The 14362-nt window shown below is 40.9% G+C and overlaps 1 long non-coding RNA gene across 1 annotated transcript; it reads left to right on the top strand.

Annotated features, from left to right (window-relative positions):
* The first annotated feature begins 585 nt into the window (after positions 1 to 585).
* On the top strand, positions 586 to 2400 carry LOC137216423 (uncharacterized). The gene is made up of 3 exons (XR_010939767.1): positions 586 to 1041; positions 1609 to 1743; positions 2330 to 2400. It is a non-coding gene; the product is annotated as an uncharacterized lncRNA (long non-coding RNA).
* Positions 2401 to 14362: the final 11962 nt, after the last annotated feature.

The raw sequence follows: 14362 nt of genomic DNA on the forward strand, positions 1-14362 counted from the left end.
GAAGCCAAGGAGAATCCACGAAGCAGATGAAGATTCCTAAGAGGTAGTTTTATTTCATGCCTTTTTAAGTGACCCCAAATTGGAGTGCCTGTGAGGGCAGCCTCTTTTCCATAAATGAAAGTGTGTGCTAATCGTATTTGTGAATCCAGGTTTCCCAGTAAAATGGGCTATTCTTTTTTTCTTGTTGGAGCATTAGCTGATAAAAATATTTGAACCAAACAATAGAACAAGGTAACCTAGTAGGTTGTAGCTAGAATTTTCTAAGGAAAAAATAGATGGGAAAAAAAACTGACTAAAAGAGAAGAGTTGAGTTCCTGAAGAACCAGTTTCATGGGGCAGTTCTCTTTAAATGGCAACACGTTTAATTAAATTATACAGATAAACAATGTCATTTAAGTCGTGAATGCTTCCCTTCTCTCTCACCCCTATAGAATATGACCAGTTCTCCAAGAAACCAAGATTTGTTGGCAAACTTTGAGCGCTTTGATGAGAAAGCGCCCTGGAAATGCAAAACTTCATTATTTGTTAATTTTTTTTTAAGTTTTAAAGGGTTTTCAAACCAATTTTTAAAACTAAAAAGAAAAACCACAAAGAAGTCAATAGCATTTCCAAGGTTATTCCCCAGGAGAAAAACAGAGATGTCTTAGGAGAAAGGGAGAGGATTCTCTTCAAGCTTCATGAGGGTTTCTTAGTTTGGGGCCTAATCTGAGAGGACCAGGAACTTGCCTGGGGCTGAAGCTCTGCTGTTGAATGCTGACAGGAGGTAGATGAACTGGGACCCTTGTATGAAATACCCACCTGCCCCCCTGCCTTGGCCCCAGGAGGCTCTCGTGAAACATTCTTATTTATTCTCAATCAGGGCAGTCTCCTTGGAGGAAGTGAATCTGGAATGAAGAGAGACAGAGAAGTCTCAGAGGGAACTTAAGGCCCGGAAAGATAAATGCCCCAGTTTTAAAGGGACACATCTAGTGCTGAGAATCTGGCAAGGGGTGATGAGGAAGACAAAATGGGGAGGCCAAGCGGAGCACGAGAAGCTTCAAGGTAATGGAGGACAACACATGCTAAGGAGGGGCCTGTTGACAAGAATCCTACCAACGAATCCTCTAAGGTTTAAAGGACCAGAGTGATGACTGTAGGTTCAAATGTAGAACCCAGTCAGTCACCTTGAGTATTTTTAACTAACTTACTTTTTTTCTGATTATGAAGCTATTATTATACCCAAAGTGGAAAATAAAAATGATAAAGAGAAAGGCAGATTAATATTTCCACCTGTCCACCACAGGGACCTGGTAGGATTGTACCCTCTGGCCTTCTTGTGGTTGGGCGGGGGCAGTTCCTGGCCAATATGTCTGCATGGTCTGGGCAGTGAGATTAATTTAGAGAATAAAAAGAGATGTGAAATGCTTTGAATTTAAAAAAATAGAAAGGCAGTAATTGTCCGAATGTCATTCAGATGCAGCCTTTAATAATTTTGGAGTCTCGTAATGGAGGTCATTCTGTGTCTATAGTTTTATAGTCTGGTTTTTATACTTGGTATCCTCATTTCTTTGGCATTGCTTTTTTTTCAAAAACATGATTTGTAATGGCTGCATAATACTCTGTCTCTAGATATGCCAGAGAGCATTTAACCAGTCTTTTCTGGAACACGTATTGAGTGCTTAACGATGTGCCGGACCCCGTGATGGGTGCTGAATGCAGCGTAGACCCTGTCCTCAGGGAGCTCAAATGGGAGAAAATAGACAGGTAAGCAGGCAAGTCTTCCACAGGAAGAAAGCATGACCACAGAGGGAAGTCCAGGGGCTTTGGAACTGCAGAGCAGAAGTGCCCAAGGGAGCCTTGAGTGTGGGGAGGTCAGGGAAAGAAGGGCATTCTTGGTAAATTCCAACTTTTTTTATTTTATAAAGCTATGACGAGCATCTTTGGGCATAAATCTATGTCCACATTTCCAATTTATCCTTAAGACAATTCTGAGAAGTGGAGTGTGAGTTACCTGAGATTTTTAACAAGAATAGTTTTTGCCTGATGATAAACATAATTGAATTAACGTTAGTATAAAAAAGTGACTAACCACCCATCCGCCACTGAAGTTGTAGTTGCCTAAACCTCCATGGGTATCAAGTCTGGGTCTCTTCCTTCTGGCTAGTCACTGCTCAAATGTCACCTCATCACAGAGGCCATCCCTAACCCACTAAATACAAGAGCAACGTTAGCCTCCATCTTCCCTCAGACTGTCCCATAGGAGAGTCTGTTTCATTCACTTACACACACACACACACACACACACACACACCACCTACTTACCTGTCTGTTTTCTGTCTCCTCTCCCTAGAATGAAGCCGCCATGAGATAGTGACTTTATTTTCTTCACTGCTATGTCCCCAACGCCTAAAACATTGCCAGGTGCATACTAAGCACTTGATACATGTTTATTGATTGAATAGATGAATTGGTAATTGTGCCTGATGCCAAATGGAATTTATTCTATAAATTTGAGCAGTGTAGTTTTACCTTTACTAAAACTCTAAGCACAAAACTGTAGCGTTCTTGGGGATTCATGACATAAGAAAACAGTTATGAAGAAAGCCTTGAGGCGCTTTACTTGTACCTGAGTCTTAGCCAACACCTGGACCCAAAGGAGTGTGCTTACGTCACCATGGATCTTAGAACAAATTCACATGGTCTATACACCATTAACGCTAAGCCTTTCATCGACTATTAGAAAACCGTGGCTACCTCTGTTTTAAGACGTAAAACATTATTTTTTACTTAGCTTCACTCTGGAGAAAGAATGAATTCAAGGGTGAGCATATTCCTGATCCTTTACTCCTGACACTTCTCTGAAGTCAGATGAGAGCCCCTCAGAGCTGACCATTTGCCCTCAAAGTGATGAATAAGTAGGACATGTAGATGAGCCCTGAGCCTCTGAGACATGCCATAGGGTTCTTGGGGTGTGATCCCCAAAAGAGCAGTAGTAGCATCACCAACCGGGAAGTGGTAGAAATGGAAATTCTTGGGCCCTGACCTAGACCTTCTGATTTAGAAACTCTGGAGAAGGACCCAGCGATCTGTGTTTTAAGAAGTCCTCCTGATGATTCTTATGCATGCTCAAGTTTGAGGACCACTGTCATGGGGGGATCATCTCACTCTCGATGAATTGTGTGTAGAATAACCCATAGCAATCTTTTCCGGAAATCTCTAGTTAGACTTTGGCTGCAGCAAAACAAGGTGCACTGTCCAGAAACTATGCCATGGTCTGTTAGGTTAAACCATATGGAATTGACATTTGTAGGTCAAATATGGTTGATTAGGGCTTCCAGTTTCAGCTCAGAGACACAGAGAGCTGCAGGATGTCCTTCCCGTGCTTACAACAAGAAAAAAGCTGGACAGACCGGAAAGTAAAAGAGAACTGAGTTTTCAGAGCAAACAGCCATTTCAAACTCTGGAGAGAGACAGGCACTTTTTTTGAGACACAGGACCTGAGCATTTGCTTACCAGGGACAGAAGCCATCAGATACTATGGAAATGGAAAAGAATATAAACCTAGAAGAATTAGCAAATTGCTTGAGGCTTAGTGTGGACTAGCTTGAGAGTATGATGCTCCTGGGGAGAGGGGTTAAACCTTTTTGCAGACATTTCCTCTAAGAACCCCTCCTGGCTCTTACAGGGAGGATCAGGGAAAATCCAGAGAAAATTCATGGTGCAGGCTGGAAGTACTGGCTCAGGAATCACTGAGAATTCCAGTCAGATCCTTATCCCTTAAGGAGAAAAAGGCTTTATCCTACAGGGGGTGGACATGGTCTACGGACACCGGTGGACACCGGTGAAATGCCATTGCAGCTGGAGGAATCAATTCCACTCAGCCTCAATTCCCATCTCACCTAAAAAGATTTAATCTTCAGGGAAAAGGGCCTCAAGGCTGTTGGTTGAGAATGCCGTTGGATACCCACTGCATCTGGGGAAAGAGAAGGAAAACTTTATCCCTGGAGGAGGGACAGAAGCACTTTTGATGAAACTGAGGCTTAGCATATTAGAGACACCTCTCCACCATGCCCCACTAGCACACTAGCAAATCTCCAGGAATAACAACAGTGGGTTACAGCAGGGAGAGCTGCAAGAGGTAGACAGTCTTGGGAACAGCACAAAGGGAAGCCCCAAAACCAAGAGAGGGGACCAAAAAAGATCACTAGAGGAGTTCTGTGTCTCTGATGTCCATAGAGACAACAAACCTCAACAGTACCACAGTATCTGCTGCCTTATACAAAATGTCTGGCTTTCAACAAAAAATTACAAGACATTCCAAAAGGCAAGAAAATTCAGTCTGAAGAGACAAAGCAATCATCGGAACCAGACACAGATATGACACAGCTATTGGAAGTATCAGAGAATGAATTTAGAATAATTATGATCACTATGTTAAAGGCTCTAAAGAAAAAAGTAGACAACTTGCAAGATCAGATAGGTAACTTCAGCAGAGACAGAAACTATAAGAAAGATTCAAGTGGCTGGAAGTCAGAAACACAGTAACAGAAATGAAGAATGTCTTTGGTTAATCAGCAGACTTAAATATTTATATTTACTTAAATAAATAGCAGGACTGACAGAGATAAATAGAGAAGGCACAAATCACCAAATCAAGAATGCAACAGGGAACATCATTACAGATCCTGTAGCCATTCAAAGGATAATAAGGGAATACTAGGAACAAGTTTATGATCATAAATTCAACATATTAGAAGAAATGGACCAATTTCTCAAAAAACACAAACAAAACTCAACCAAAATAAAATAGACAATTGTAACAATCCTATAACCTTTGGAAAAAATGAACTTGTAATTCTGAAGCTCTGAAAAAGAAATCTCCAGTTCAAAATGGTTTCACTGGAGAATTCTATCAAATATTTAAAGTTTTTTTTTCCCCCCTGTGGATCTTTTTTTTTTTTAACATCTTTATTGGAGTATAATTGCTTTACAATGGTGTGTTAGTTTCTGCTGTATAAAAAAGTGAATCAGCTATGCATATACAGATATCCCCATATCCCCTCCCTCTTGTGTCTCCCTCCCAACCTCCCTATCCCACCCTTCTAGGTGGTCACAAAGCACCTAGCTGATCTCCCTGTGCTATGCGGCTGCTTCCCACTAGCTAGCTGTTTTACATTTGGTAGTGTATATATGCCCATGCCACTCTCTCACTTTGCCCCAGCTTACCCTTCCCCCTCCCCGTGTCCTCAGGTCCATTCTCTACATGTGAGTCTTTATTCCTGTCCTGCCCCTAGGTTCTTCAGAACCTTTTTTTTTTTTTTTTAGATTCCATATATATGTGTTAGAATACTGTATTTGTTTTTCTCTTTCTGACTTACTTCACTCTGTATGACAGACTCTAGGTCCATCCACCTCACTACAAATAACTCAGTTTTGTTTCTTTTTATGGCTGAGTAATATTCCATTGTATATATGTGCCACATCTTCTTTATCCATTCATCTGTTGATGGACACTTTTGTTGCTTCCATGTCCTGGCTATGGTAAATAGTGCTGCAGTGAACATTGCGGTACTTGACTCTTTTTGAATTATGGTTTTCTCAGGGTATATGCCCAGAGGTGGGATTGCTGTGTCGTATGGTAGTTCTATTTTTACTTTTTTAAGGAACCTCCATACTGGTCTCCATAATGGCTGTATCAATGTACATTCCCACCAACAGTGCAAGAGGGTTCCCCTTTCTCCACACGCTCTCCAGCAGTTGTTGTTTGTAGATTTTCTGATGATGCCCAATCTAACTGGTGTGAGGTGATAGCTCATTGTAGTTTCGATTTGCATTTCTCTAATAATTAGTGATGTTGAGCAGCTTTTCATGTGCTTCTTCGCCATCTGTATGTCTTTTTTGGAGAAATGTCTATTTAGGTCTTCTGCCCATTTTTGGATTGGGCTGTTTGTTTTTTTGATATTGAGCTGCATGAGCTGCTTGTATATTTTGCAGGTTAATCCTTTGTCAGTTGATTCGTTGGCAACTATTTTCTCCCATTCTGAGGGTTCTCTTTTCATCTTGTTTATGGTTTCCTTTGCTGCGCAAAAGCTTTGAAGTTTCATTAGGTCCCATTTGTTTATTTTTTGTTTTTATTTCCATTTCTCTAGGAGGTGGGTCAAAAAGGATCTTGCTGTGATTTATGTCATAGAGTGTTCTGCCTATGTTTTCCTCTAAGAGTTTGATGGTGTTTGGCCTTACATTTAAGTCTTTAATCCATTTTGAGTTTACTTTTGTGGATGGTGTTAGGAAGTGTTCTAATTTCGTTCTTTTACATGTAGCTGTCCAGTTTTCCCAGCACCACTTATTGAAAAGGCTGTCTTTTCTCCATTGTATATTCTTGCCTCCTTTATCAAAGATAAGGTGACCATATGTGCATGGGTTTATCTCTGGGCTTTCTATCCCGTTCCATTGATCTATATTTCTGTCTTTGTGCCAGTACCATACTGTCTTGATTACCGTAGTTTTGTAGTATAGCCTGAAATCAGGGAGCCTGATTCCTCCAGCTCCTTTTTTCTTTCTCAAGATTGCTTTGGCTATTCGGGGTCTTTTGTGTTTCCATACAAATTGTGATATTTTTTGTTCTAGTTCTGTGAAAAATGCCATTGGTAGTTTGATAGGGATTCCATTGAATCTGTAGATTGCTTTGGGTAGTATAGTCATTTTCACAATGTTGATTCTTCCAATCCAAGAACATGGTATATATCTCTATCTGTTTGTATCATCTTTAATTTCTTTCATCAGTGTCTTATAGTTTTCTGCATACAGGTCTTTTGTCTCCTTAGGTAGGTTTATTCCTAGATATTTTATTCTTTTTGTTGCGGTGATAAATGGGAGTGTTTCCTTAATTTCTCTTTCATATTTTTCATCATTAATGTATAGGAATGCAAGAGATTTCTGTGCATTAATTTTGTATCCTGCTACATTACCAAATTCATTGATTAGCTCTAGTAGTTTTCTGGTAGCATCTTTAGGATTCTCTATGTATAGTATCATGTCATCGGCAAACAGTGACAGTTTTAATTCTTTTCCAATTTGGATTCCTTTTATTTCTTCTTCTTCTCTGATTGCTGTGGCCAAAACTTCCAAAACTATGTTGAATAATAGTGATGAGAGTGGGCAACCTTGTCTTGTTCCTGATCTTAGTGGAAATGGTTTCAGTTTTTCACCATTGAGAATGATGTTGGCTGTGGGTTTGTCATATATGGCTTTTATTATGTTGAGGTAAGTTCCCTCTATGCCTACTTTCTGGAGGGTGTTTTTCATAAATGGGTGTTGAATTTTCTCAAAAGCTTTTTCTGCATCTATTGAGATGATCATATGGTTTTTCTCCTTCAATTTGTTAATATGGTGTATCACGTTGATTGATTTGCGTATATTGAAGAATCCTTGCATTCCTGGGATAAACCCCACTTGATCATGGTGTGTGATCCTTTTAATGTGCAGTTGGATTCTGTTTGCTAGTATTTTGTTGAGGATTTTTGCATCTATGTTCATCAGTGATATTGGCCTGTAGTTTTCTTTCTTTGTGACATCTTTGTCTGGTTTTGGTATCAGGGTGATGGTGGCCTCGTAGAATGAGTTTGGAAGTGTTCCTCCCTCTGCTATATTTTGAAAGAGTTTGAGAAGGGTAGGTGTTAGCTTTTCTCTAAATGGTTCATAGAATTCGCCTGTGAAGCCATCGGGTCCTGGGCTCTTGTATGTTGGAAGATTTTAAATCCCAGTTTCAATTTCAGTGCTTGTGATTGGTCTGTTTATATTTTTCTATTTCTTCCTGGTTCAGTCTCCGAAGGTTGTGCTTTTCTACGAATTTGTCCATTTCTTCCAGGTAGTCCATTTTATTGGCATAGAGTTGCTTGTAGTAATCTCTCATGATCCTTTGTATTTCTGCAGTGTCAGTTGTTATTTCTCCTTTTTCATTTCTTATTCTGTTGATTTGAGTATTCACCCTTTTTTTCTTCATGAGTCTGGCTAATGGTTTATCAACTTTGTTTATCTTCTCAAAGAACCAGCTTCTAGTTTTATTGATCCTTGCTATCATTTCCTTCATATCTTTTTCATTTATTTCTGTTCTGATTTTTATGATTTCTTTCATTCTGCTAACTTTCGGGTTATTTTGTTCTTCTTTCTCTATTTGCTTTAGGTGTAAGTTTAGGTTGTTTATTTGAGATGTTTCTAGTATCTTGTGGTAGGATTGTATTGCTATAAACTTCCCTCTTAGAACTGCTTTTGCTGACTCCCATAGGTTTTGGGTCAACATGTTTTCATTGTCATTTGTTTCTAAGCATTTTTTGACTTCCTCTTTGACTCCTTCAGTGATCTCTTGGTTAGTTAGTAGCATATTGTTTAGCCTCCATGTGTTCGTATCTTTTACAGTTTTTTTCCCCGTAACTGATATCTAGTCTCATAGCACTGTGGTCGGAAAAGATACTTCATACAATTTCAGTTTTCTTAAATTTACCAAGGCTTGATTTGTTACCCAAGATATGGTCTATCCTGGAGAATGTTCCATGAGCACTTGAGAAGAAAGTGTATTCTGTTGTTTTTGGATGGAATGTCCTATAAATATCAGTTAAAGTCCATCTTGTTTAATGTGTGATTTAAAGCTTGTGTTTCCTTATTTATTTTCATTTTGGGTGATCTGTCCATTGGTGCAAGTGGGGTTTTAAAGTCCCCTACTATTATTGTGTTACTGTTGATTTCCCCTTTTATGGCTGTTAGCTTTTACCTTATGTATTGAGGTGCTCCTATGTTGGGTGCATCAATATTTACAATTCTTATATCTTCTTGGATTGATCCCTTGATCATTATGTAGTGTCCTTCTTTGTCTCTTGTAATAGTCTTTATTTTAAAGTCTGTTTTGTCTGATATGAGAAATGCTACTCCAGCTTTCTTTTGATTTTCATTTGCATGGAATATCTTTTTCCATCCCCTCACTTTCAGTCTGTATGTGTCCCTAGGTCTGAAGTCGGTCTCTTGTAGACAGCATATATACGGGTCTTGTTTTTGTATCCATTCAGCCAGTCTGTGTCTTTTGGTTAGAGCATTTAATCCATTTACATTTAAGGTAATTGTCGATATGTACGTTCCTATTCCCATTTTCTTAATTGTTTTGGGTTTGTTACTGTAGGTTTTTTCCTTCTCTTGTGTTTCCTGCCTAGAGAAGTTCCTTTAGCATTTGTTGTAAAGCCGGTTTGGTGGTGCTGAATTCTCTTAACTTTCCTTGTCTGTAAAGGTTTTAATTTCTCCATCGAATCTGAATGACATCCTTGCTGGGTAGAGTAATCTTGGTTGTAGGTTTTTCCTTTTCATCACTTTAAATGTCCTGCCACTCCCTTCTGGCTTGCACAGTTTCCACTGAAAGATCAACTTTTAACCTTATAGAGATTCCCTTGTATGTCATTTGTTGCTTTTCCCTTTCTGCTTTTAATATTTTTTCTTTGTATTTAATTATTGATAGTTTTATATAATATGTGTTTTGGTGTGTTTCTCCTTGGATTTATCCTGTATGGGACTCGCTGTGCTTCCTGGACTTGATTGACTGTTTCCTTTCCCATGTTAGGGAAATTTTCGACTATTGTCTCTTCAAATATTTTCTCAGACCCTTTCTTTTTGTCTTCTTCTTCTGGGACCCCTATAATTCGAATGTTGGTGCATTTAATGTTGTCCCTGAGGTCTCTGAGACTGTCCTCAGTTCTTTTCATTCTTTTTTGTTTATTCTGCTCTGCAGTAGTTATTTCTACTATTTTATCTTCCAGGTCACTTATCCATCCTTCTGCCTCAGTTGTTCTGCTATTGATCCCTTCTAGAGAATTTTTCATTTCATTTATTGTGTTGTTCATCATTGTTTGCTTAGTCTTTAGTTCTTCTATTTCCTTGTTAAACGTTTCTTGTATTTTCTCCATTCTATTTCCAAGATTTTCGATCATCTTTACTATCATTGCTCTGAATTCTTTCTCTGGTAGACTGCCTATTTCCTCTTCATTTGTTTGGCCTGGTGGGTTTTTACCTTGCTCCTTCATCTGCTGTGTATTTCTGTGTCTTCTCATTTTTTTTAACTTAACTTACTGTGTTTGAGGTCTCCCTTTCGCAGGCTACATGTTCATAGTTCCCGTTGTTTTTGGTGTCTGCCCCCAGTGGGTGAGGTTGGTTCAGTGGCTTGTGTAGGTTTCCTGGTGGAGGGCACTGGTGACTGTGTTCTGATGGGTGGTGGGGCTGGATCTTGTCTTTCTGGTGGGCAGGGCCGTGTCCGGTGGTGTGTTTTGGGGTTTCTGTGAACTTAGTATGATTTTAGGCAGCCTCTTTGCTAATGGGTGGGGTTGTGTTCCTGTCTTGCTAGTTGTTTGGCATGTGGCGTCCATCACCGGAGCTTGCTGGCCGTTGAGTGGAGCTGGGTCTTAGCATTGAGACGGAGATCTCTGGGAGAGCTCTTGCCAACTGATATTACGTGAGGCCGGGAGGTCTCTGGTGGTCCAGTGTCCTGAACTCAGCTGTCCCACCTCAGCGGCTCAGGCCTGACAGCAGGCCAGAGCACCAAGACCCTGTCAGCCACACGGCTGATTATGGATACTGAGAAGTTCAACCATCTGTGGCCTGGGAGCTGGAGACTCAGGAAGCCAGCGGTGTCGTTCCAGTCTGAGTCCAAAGGCCTCAGGAGTGCCAATGGTATAAGTCCCAGTCTCTAATATTTTCTAGTGATTCAAGTGGGAATGCCAAGGTATTCTTGCTTCCAGTCTGATTCAACCTGCAGATACGGATCAGGTTTGGGGCAACCTACTTAACAGGGCTATGATGAATCATTCTTGATACACGCCGAGTTGGATATCGTGCATAAGTAATTTGAAGCCTAGTCATATGGAGAGTGCTTGAGGGCTCTAGGGAGTCTGGTTTGGAGAGGCGTAAACACAGGAAGGACGAGCACCTTTTAGAAGAACGCAGGGTGAGGGAGTCAAAATGGATTTTAAATGTAAAACTATGAAACTTTTAGAAAAAAAGAGGAGAAAATCTTTGAGCCCTAGGTCTAGGGAAAGAGTTCTTTAACTTGAAATCAAAAGCACCATCCATAAATGGAAAAACTGATAAATTGGGCCTCATCAAGATTGAAAGCTTTTGTCTACGAAACAGAAACAGACTCACAGACGTAGAGAACAGGCTTGTGGTTGCCAAGGGGGAGGTGGGGAGAGGGAGGATTGGATTGGGAGTTTGGGACTAGCAGATCCAAACTATTATATATAGTGTGGATAAACAACAAGGTCCTATTGTATAGCACAGGGAATTATACTCAGTATCCTGTAATAAACCATAATGGAAAAGAATTTTTTAAAAAGATTAAAAGCTTTTGCTCTGTCTATTAAAGAGGATAATAAGACAAGCTACACACTGGGAGAGAAATATTTGCAACCCCCATATCTGACAAAGAATTGCTATCTAGAATATATAGAAAACACTCAAAACTCAACAGTAAAAAACCAAACATTCCAGTTAGAAAATGGGCACAAGATATGAACAAATGTTCACCAAAGAAGATAAACAAATGGCAGAAAAGCACATGAAAAGATGTTAAACATCATTATCCGTTGGAAAAATGCAAATTAAAACCACAGTGAGATATTACTACGCACTTATCAAAATGGCGAAAATTTTTTACAGTGACAACACCAAATACTAGTAAGGATGTGGAGAAACTGGATCACTTGTACATTGCTGGTGGGAGTGTAAAACGGTGCAGCCACTCCGGAAAACAATGTGGCAGTTTCTTAAAAAATTAAACAGGCAACTACCATATGACCTAGAATTTGCACTCCTGGGCATTTATCCCAGAGAAATGAAAACTTACGTTCACACAGAAACCTGTACATGAATGTTCATCGCAGCTTTATTCATAATAACCCAGGACTGGAAACAACCCAGGTGTCCTTCAATGGGTGCGTGATTAAAGAAGCTGCCGTGCATCTATGCCATGGAATAGTGCTCAGCAATGATTGGAAAGCATTACGGATGCAACAGTTTGGATGAATCCCAGGGGAATTGTGCTGGGTGAAAAAAGACAATCCTTAAAGGTTACACATTCTGTGGTTCCATTTATATAACAATTCTTGAAATGACAAAATTATAGAAATGGAGATCAGATTAGTGGTTGCCAGCAGTTAGGGATGAGGGGTGAGAAGGGAGATGGGTGTGGCAGTCAAAGGGCAGCAGGAGGGATCCTTGTGGTGATGAAACTGTTCTGTATGTTGACTGTCTTAACGTCAATATCCTGATATCTTGATATCAGTATCCTTGATAGCGTACTACAGTTTGGCAAGATGTTACCATTGGGGCAAACTGATTAAAGGGTACACCAGATCTCTGTATGATTTCTACAATCATCTCAAAATAAAGTTTAATTTTAAAAAAGTCTTTTGTACACACAGAACAGCAATATAGACAAATAGGGACTCTTCCTGAGGAGAATCATCAAGGTGGTGAGTAGCCTGGATATTGTGTCATGGAGAAATGATCGAAGGGTGTGGGAGGTGGGAGAAACCTGAGGGCAGTACTTGGAAAGCTGCCATGTGGAAGGAGAATTAAATTAGAATAAATGGGTGGGGGCTTGCCTGGTGATGCAGTGGTTAAGAATCCGCCTACCAATGCAGGGGACACGGGTTTGAGCCCTGGTCCGGGAAGATCCCACATGCCACTGAGCGGCCAGGCCCGTGCACCACAACTACTGAGCCTGCGCTCTAGAGCCTTCGAGCCATAACTACTGAGCCCACGTGCCACAACTACTGAAGCCCGCGTGCCTAGAGCCTGTGCTCCACAACAAGAGAAGCCACTGCAATGAGAAGCCTGCGCACCACAACGAAGAGTAGCCCCCGCTCGCCACAACTAGAGAAAGCCCGCGCACGGCAACGAAGACACAAATCAGCCAAAAATAAAATAAATTAATTAAATAAATAAAAATTTTAAAAAAAGAATAAATGGGCGGTAGTTATAAGAGAAGATTTCATTTAAATATATGGAAGAACTTTCTAGAAACTAGTTATGTTTAAAAAATGAGATGATGGGATTCTAAATATCTAGAGATTCTGGCCTTGCTGTTGCTTGAGCATGCTAGGATGCCTTAGGGCCTTTGCACTGGCCCTTGCCTCTGCCTGCAATGCTCTTCCTGTACATATCTGCATGGCTAACACCCTTATCTCTTTCAAGTTCTTCTTCAATGTCCATTTTAAGTCAAGTGGGGGCTTTGGTTCATGTTATCATCATCTTCACTCCAGGCCCTAGGCTGATGAAGCAGGTATCATCTGGAATGTTACTGGCAGCAGAAAGTTGATGGCAGATAGAAAAGAGCGCTCTGGAAGGTCTCGTACCAGAAACAAAATACTCATTTTCACAGTGAGGCTGGGCATTCCCAGAAAAGAGAGTTGGAAATTAGAAGAGTGTTTTGGAGAGAGATTGGTGTGCTGGTGAGTTCCTCTCTGCCAATGGGGGTGTTGGAGAGTTGCCTACTACTCACCATGAGCCTAGGGAAAGGACTCAAAGATGGCCTGCTACGTATGTTCCCAAGAAGTTGTCAGGACATGGAAGACAAGTGTGCAGTGAAGGGTATGCATTTCCCCTGGACCGGGTATGGTCCCAGCATGAGCAGCCCATAAGTGGGGTTGCCTTAGCTCCTCTCCCTACACACCCGCATCTTGGAGAGGTGGCCGGTATGGCGGAAGAGGGGAGAAGCCGACACCGCTCCTCCTTTTCCTGCTGCAAGTGGGCAGCCTGGAGCGGGCCTAGAGTGGAGAAGGGAGAAATGCTTTTCTTTTTAATGTTGAAACTTTTAAGTCTTCTCATCTTAAAAGAATTTTAGACTTTTCCAGAAAAAGTTGCAAAAATCATATAAGGAGCGCAACACAGGACGGAGATCTCAGAGAAAGGGGAAACAAATAGAGCCCTGCAATTTCCCAGTTTACGGGCCTGAGAGAGTTTCCAGGCCATAGAACAGAGAAAGGGAAGCCGAGGGGAGCCCAGTTTTCATTCGAAGTTGAGGTTATGGAGCTGGAATGCCAACGAGGCCACAGTTTGAGTACTGGGGAGGAGAAGGCTGCACAGAGTTCCAGAGGTGTGTAGATCGGGAATCTTCAGTAGAGTACAGACCAGCACCTGTGTGTAGAGAAAATACTCAAGGCTGGGGAAAGAACTACCTGAACGGATTAGAGGGAACAATCCTTGGAGGTCCCACAGGGCCCAGATAGTTTCTGTTTCCACTGGCCAGAATGGAAAAACTTCATAAACCCCAAGACATTGCGTAGAATATTCAGAGAGGCATTGCCTCAGTAGTAGGGATTAATTACCCCTAGCCTAAAGGCTGCTCTGA

The sequence above is a fragment of the Pseudorca crassidens genome, chromosome X (assembly GCF_039906515.1).
Source record: "Pseudorca crassidens isolate mPseCra1 chromosome X, mPseCra1.hap1, whole genome shotgun sequence".
NCBI lineage: Eukaryota > Metazoa > Chordata > Mammalia > Artiodactyla > Delphinidae > Pseudorca > Pseudorca crassidens.